The 6,930-nt window shown below is 49.8% G+C and overlaps 1 long non-coding RNA gene across 1 annotated transcript; it reads right to left on the bottom strand.

Moving 5' to 3' along the window:
- Nucleotides 1–280: 280 nt before the first annotated feature.
- Nucleotides 281–6,679, bottom strand: LOC110313361. The gene is made up of 3 exons (XR_002380104.1): nt 6,030–6,679; nt 2,571–2,640; nt 281–1,218 (listed from the first exon to the last, which is right to left on the bottom strand). It is a non-coding gene; the product is annotated as an uncharacterized LOC110313361 (long non-coding RNA).
- Between the last annotated feature and the right edge of the window lie 251 nt (nt 6,680–6,930).

Raw genomic sequence — 6,930 nt, 5'->3', positions numbered from 1 at the left:
GGAGGTGCCCTTGGCTAAAGAGCAAGGGTATCCAGACCAATACGGTGACTGGTTCCTCCCACCACTCTCCACTGATTATTTTCATTTGGAAATTTTGAGAAACACTGGTGTTCCTATGCCCTTTAGGCTGGTGGCTTTGCAGACCCACTAGGGCATTCCCACCAGCACCCAATAAGTCCCAAGGTTTACATAGCTCGCTCTGTTCACTCTGGTCTGAGGAGATGGCCTGGCCAGCCTGTGCTACTGGGACAGACCTCTAAATTCTGCTCCCACAAGAAGTAAATGTAGGACAGAATTTATCTCAAGGAGGAAGCAGCAATAATTGGAGACACCCAGGGAACAAGGCACATAGAACCCTGAAGACAAAAACCAGGTACGGACAGAGAGCGGCCCATTATTTAAAATTCCCCTGGCTGACAGATTGGAGAGTGAGTGGGCCAGACGCCGCTGAGAAGAGATGAAAAGACTTCATTTCCTTCCTGCAGATAAACATACCAGCAGCCAGATCTCCAGGATGATGAATGGCTTCCTCCTGCCACCAGTGGGGGCGGGGGCATGCCTTGCCACTGTCCCAGGACTGGGGGCTCAAGGAAGACCCAGAAACAGCCCGGGCCCAGGCACTCTAGCCCCACCATGATTCTCAAAGTCCTGTCTAATAGGGGTCCAGCTGTGACATGCTGCCTGCCTGTGGCTGTGGGGTAGAGAACCTCCTGTACTAGTGGGTTCCTAGAAGGGATGGGTAGGCAGGAGAGGAGGCAACACAGTCACTCAGGATGCTGTAGGTCTCTCCGTTGGAGCAGAGGATCCACAGTCCCCCTTCTGCTCCTGGCTCCCAGGAGCACAGACTGCATCATTTATTTGGTAAAGTTCAGGTGTCCTGCACCATTTCAGGAGGAAATTGGTGTGAAGGGTATGGGGAGCCCGGGGCCATCCACCCACGCAGGCAGCCTTTCAAACAAATGGAAGCACAGCTATTTATGAAGGCAAAATTACTGACAGATGCGTGGCCTCCGGAGCTGCGGAGCAGGAGATGGTGAGCCCCAGCCTGAGCTCACAGAGATGCGCTTGCCGCCTCTGTTCATCCTCAACATCCTAGGAGCGTTTGCGGTTTCCTGTCTGGATGTCCACCTGGGGACAGGCAGGATGCAGCAGAGAGCCTCAAGGAAGAGTTGTAAGGAAGCAGTTCCCCTTGTGGGTCGGGGCCAGCAGCTCCTGGCTCTGCAAAGGGAGGCAGTGGGGGTAATGAATGGAGTGGAGTGTGGGTTGAAACAGCGAGTGAGCCAAAGCCATGTGTGAGCTACATAAAATGTCCAGAATCATGGGATGCATTGACGTGAAGTTGGGTACTGTATTAGTTAGCACACCCCAGTAACAAAACGCCTGATAAAACCATCCTAAGGAAGGGATACTTATTCTGGCTCACTGTTTGAGGGTGCAGTCCATCATGTTGGAAAGCCAAGACAGAAGGCACAGGAGGCCCTGGTCACATCGCTTCCAGTCAGGAAGCAGCGAGGGATGAATGCTGGTGCTCAGCTCACTTTTTCCTTTTTACTCAGTGTGCACACCAGCCCATGGGATGGTGCTGTGGGCATCCTGAGCAAATATTCACACCTCAATTAACTAAATCTAGAGCCTACCTCACTGGCATGTTCAAAGTCTCCAAGGCAATTCTAGATCTTGTCAAGTTGGCAACTATATTCACCATTTCAGGAGTCATTAGGGGCTGGTGCTGTGGAGATGGGAAGTGATGATGTAACAGGACTGGGAAGTGATGATGTAATGGGACTGGGAATGATGAGGTTACAGGTCTGGGAATGATGATGTAATGGGACTGGGAAGTGATGATGTAACAGGACTGGGAAGTGATGATGTAATGGGACTGGGAAGTGATGATGTAATGGGACTGGGGAGTGATGATGTAATGGGACTGGGAAGTGATGATGTAACAGGACTGGGAAGTGATGATGTAATGGGACTGGGAAATGATGATGTAACAGGACTGGCAATGATGATGTAACAGGACTGGAAGTGATGATGTAACAGGACTGGAAGTGATGATGTAATGGGACTGGGAAGTGATGATGTAACAGGACTGGCAATGATGATGTAACAGGACTGGAAGTGATGATATAAGAAGACTGGGAAGTGATGATGTAATGAGACAGTCTCCTTTTGGGGTTATGAAGTTTGAGGGCTTCATGGAGTGCATTCGGCCTCATTATGGGCTTTGAAATGGTTAATTTTAAGTAGTGGCAACTTCACCTTAAGGTTTGGAAAAGTGCAAGAGATGTTGGTAAGGCGGCCTGTCTGCTCAGCAGGAGGAAACACAGGTGGAAGCTCGCTGTCTGTAGTAACCCTGGCCTGACAAAGGCTGTTTGAGGCCCCGGACACTGTCCTGGGAACTTGTCTTACTAAGTCCCGCTCCACTGCTAGTGGTTCAATGGGCGGACAGGGTACTTGGAGCACACCGGTTGCAGTGGTCTGGCTGAAGTGAGGCTAGGTCCCTAGGAGCTCTGGGCTTCCCTTTCCACACTGCCACCTCAGAGGAAAGGCTCTCCCTCACCACTTACCCCCAGGGGCTGAAAACTGGAGACTAGAGGCAAGAGACAGACACCCCTTTAGAATCCCATCTGTCTTACTCTGTAGGCGTGAAAGGAAAAGGGCCTCTTGCAGAACCCAGTAGGGGTTTAAGAGGCCCCAGGGCGGCAGGAGCCAGAGAGGAGTGCTTATTCCAGAGATGAACTGATGGCTCTCCGTTCTGTGAGTTCTGAGCTCTCCTGGCAGCCTTCTCTGGGGATTTCCAGGGTGGAGCTGCAGAAAACACCACTTCAACTTTTTGGGATGGCACAGGACCACATACCTACATTCTCCTCACAGACACAAGAGACAGGAAGGCACTTGCTCGCTGGCCGCTGTCCCTATGCTCACAGCGGCTCCCTGGAAGTGAAGGTGAGCCATGGAGCTGTCAGTCTTGCTCTGACTTATGGGCAACTGGGTGTTTTCCATTCCTGTTCCTTCTCTTGTATGCCAAAGCACCCTGAGAACTCTAAGGATTTAGAGAGGCAAGACCAGATGGAGCCTGGGGCCCCTAGTGACTTCTCAAAGCTGGTTTCCATTCCTACATCACCTGCCTGCATCAACAGTACAACAACCAGAAAACTCCCTGATGTTTGTGGTCTAAGCTAATTTCCTGGGTCTGGTTTCCTCCAGGCCACAGTGGACCGGACACTAAGGTGGATTTCATGGGGTGGGGGGGTCTTACCCAACCTCTTTGCCTTAAGCTAATAGTGGGCCTATCTGAGGTCTCTGGCCTTTCTGAGCTGTTCTGGGGACCATCTTCAGATGTCTGTCTCACTTGTCCACGATTTAGCTGTTCTCAGAACAGGGAGAGCTGAAGGGTGCAGAACATATGTATCACCCTTTGTCTTTGAGTCTCACCTGACCCACAGCTCTGGGAAAGAACATTGACAAATGACAAAACACAGTCTCCCTGGTCCCAAAGTGCCAGAACTGGCCATTGTTCCCTCCTGCCCTGCCACCGCCAGCCAGCCATGTGCTGTCCCTTCAGATCCAGCAGCAACTGTGTGACCTGACACATTAGGGACTTGGTGGTTCTATTACTGGCCAGGTGCACAGATGGGACCCAACACAGAGCTCTACAGAGGGAGGAGGTAAGAGAATGTCGGGAAACATCCAACCACAAGGTAGATGGGACTTACGAGGCAAGAAGACAGCGCTGGGCCGGGCAGCTCCTGAATGAGCATGCGGGGACACCTCTGTGGTTGTGGATGAAGTGTAGAAACGGGAGTGAAGAGCTGTTTAGGGCAGACACTGCTAATCAGCCCGGCCAGAGCTTCGAGCTGGGAAGATTTTCTAAGAAAATGTAAATTAGGGAACATAACCGCAGGAGAGACAGAAAAGGGACTACCCAGCTACCATTGGGAGAGAAAAACGAAAACAATGAAATTCTCAGATAGGCTTCTTATCAGTTGCCAGGCCGCAGCCCGGCCGTTTCCCATGGGAATTCTCTCTTAGGTTGAGGGAACAGACGAATCCAACACTTTTTACATTGCCTCAAGTCCTGGGAAAAGCCAACCGCTTCCAGAGTCCTTAGCGTGGTGGTCCATGGATATCAAATTCAATAGAGCGAAGAGGAGAAAGGTAACTAACCAGCTGCGGTAGCTTTTGCCTACAATCCCAGTGCTAGGCAGACTAAGGCAAGAGGACTGTGCTGAGTCCAAGGCCAATCACGACTACATAGTACGTTCCAAACTAGCCTAGGCTACAGAGTGAGAAAGGCTATCCTGAGCTACAGAATGACTGCCTGGCCATCCTGGGCTACAGAGTAGGACCTTGTCTCAAAACAATAACAACACCAAAAGTAATAAAACAAGCACAGTTATACATGTCTACAAGCCCAGCATGAGGGAGGTAGAGATAGAAGGATTGGGAGTTCAAGGTCAGCCTGGGCTACAAGAGACCATAAATAAATACATAAGGGCACAAATACATAAAATGTAAAGCTACAGGTCAATCTCTCTCGAATATTAATTTAAAAATCTTGGCCCAGTGAGATGTTTTCAGGGGGTCAAGGTACTTGCTGCCAAACCTGATAATTTGAGTTAGAATCCTGGAAGCCATGTGGGGGGAAGGGAGAACACTTACTCCCCAAGGTTGATCTCTGACCTCCACATGAGGGCCATGGGATATCTGTGCACCAACACCCAGATAGACACACATGTAAAAACCTCCCAAATACAGCGAAGGCACATAACATTTACTAGTGGGTCACACACACACACACACACACTCTCTCTCACACACACACACACACACACACATACAAACATACACACACACATATATATATATATATATACACATATACATATACACACAAACATACATACACACACACACATATATATATACACACACATACACACACACACATATATATACACACATATATACACAAACATACACACACATATACACATACACACACACACACACACACACACACACACACACACACACACACACACATTTTAAGACCACACAACAAATTAGGAATGGATAAAAAGTTCAGCAAAGTTCGTCCCTGGAACCTGGGGTTGGCAGCCAGCATTCTCCACAAAGACAGAACCTTCCATGTAAGAGCAAACCAGAACCCCACTCTCATGTCTCCTGAATACCACACTGGAGGCTGTAACCAGAGCAATCAGACAAGAAAAAACAAAGGAGAGGCTGCTCATCTGGCCCTGGAATCACCTGCAAGCCACACCTCTGGGCATGTCAGTGGTGGTGTTTCCAGGGGGGTTTAACTGGGGAAGAAAGACCTACCTGATATGTGGGCAGCACCATCCCCTAGGCTGGGGAAGGTGAGCAAGGGAGCTGAGCTCTGGCATTGCCATCTCTCTGCTTCTGTCTGCAGCCGCTTTCTGCTTCTGCCCCGTGTCTCGCCTGTCAGAAGTGGCAGCACACATGAAACACAAGTATAATCCCAGTATTTGGGGAGTGCTAGAAGTTTTCTCAAGGTTTTGTTCTTTTTCATTTAAAATTTTAATCTTTTCCTCTCCTTGAGAAACATTATTTTATGTGTATGAATACTTGCTTATATGTATATGCATCCTGTGCATGCAATGACAACAGAGGCTAGAAGGGGACATTGGATCATCTAAAAATGGAGTTACAGATAGTTGTGAGCAGCCATGTGGATGCTGGGAATTGAACCCAGGTCCTCTGGAAGAGCAGCCAGTGCTCTTGCCCAATGAGCCATCTCTCTAGCCCCTCACTCATTGTTCTAATCTTTTTTTTAAAGATTTATTTATTTATTATATGTAAGTACACTGCAGCTGTCTTCAGACACTCCAGAAGAGATCTTGTTACGGACGGTTATGAGCCACCATGTGGTTGCTGGGATTTGAACTCCGGACCTTCGGAAGAACAGTCGGGTGCTCTTACCTACTGAGCTATCTCACCAGCCCTCATTGTTCTAATCTTAAAAGGCATCTTAGCATACTCACCATTTCCCGGCAAGGATGAGCCCAGGAGGAGACACACAGAGTCCTATATGAATCTGTTTCGATGGCTTCATGTCAGAGTGCTTCACAAACAGCAGGCAAGTTCTGATCTCCGCTCAGTAGCTTCCAGGCATTCTGAATGTGTTGCAAGGCTAGGCCTTGTTTTCCTGCCAGTCGACCTTCCTGGGTTCAGACCCCTGCCCTGGGCCAGACCTCTAGAAGTTCCAACAGCATCAAGCAGGCCTGGCTGCAAAGGCCACGCGGCTCAACATAAACAGCTTGGTAACTTAGCAAGTGTCCCTGGGGTCCCTCCACTGTTGCTGGGAGACTATCTGCACCAGAGGCTGTGTGGCCAAGTGGCTTCACAGATCGAGGAGTGTCCAGCCATCTTTAGTCGTAGACCTTTTCTGGGGTCTTTGACTCTTCTGGGAACCAGCACAACTGCAGGGTCACGCAGAAAGACCCACACTGGCCCCTTGCACCAACCTATTCCCGCCTGTCCACTGTGAGCATGATCCACTGGCCTGGGAGAGACCTCAAGCTGGCCAGGGCTGTCTCTGGGTGGATGCCAGAGCTCATCAGCCAAGCCATCCGGGTGTTTAGTCCAAGAGCAGGGCTGGAGATGCTGGCTTTGAAGTCTCTCCTTCTTGTTGTTGGGTTGTGACCCCAGCCTCTGCCTCTTATAATTAAAACTGCTTGGCTGACAGACGGCATTCTCTCCTCAGAGATAGACTGGTGAGAAGGGAGGAGGCATGTGGGGCAGGATGCCTTCCAGAGTTGGCACAGATGCAGCCTTTCCTCTGCAGGAGCTTGCCTACAGCCTTTGTATAAGCTCAGTCTTGCAAGAGCGCCCTCAGGGCCTTTGCTTGTGCTGTGCCTTCTGGCCTGTATCTGGCTCTGTCCC

The sequence above is a fragment of the Mus pahari genome, chromosome 1 (assembly GCF_900095145.1).
Source record: "Mus pahari chromosome 1, PAHARI_EIJ_v1.1, whole genome shotgun sequence".
Taxonomy (NCBI): domain Eukaryota; kingdom Metazoa; phylum Chordata; class Mammalia; order Rodentia; family Muridae; genus Mus; species Mus pahari.
Note: the sequence above shows the minus strand (reverse complement) of the source record. Positions and strands in the feature narration are given on the sequence as shown.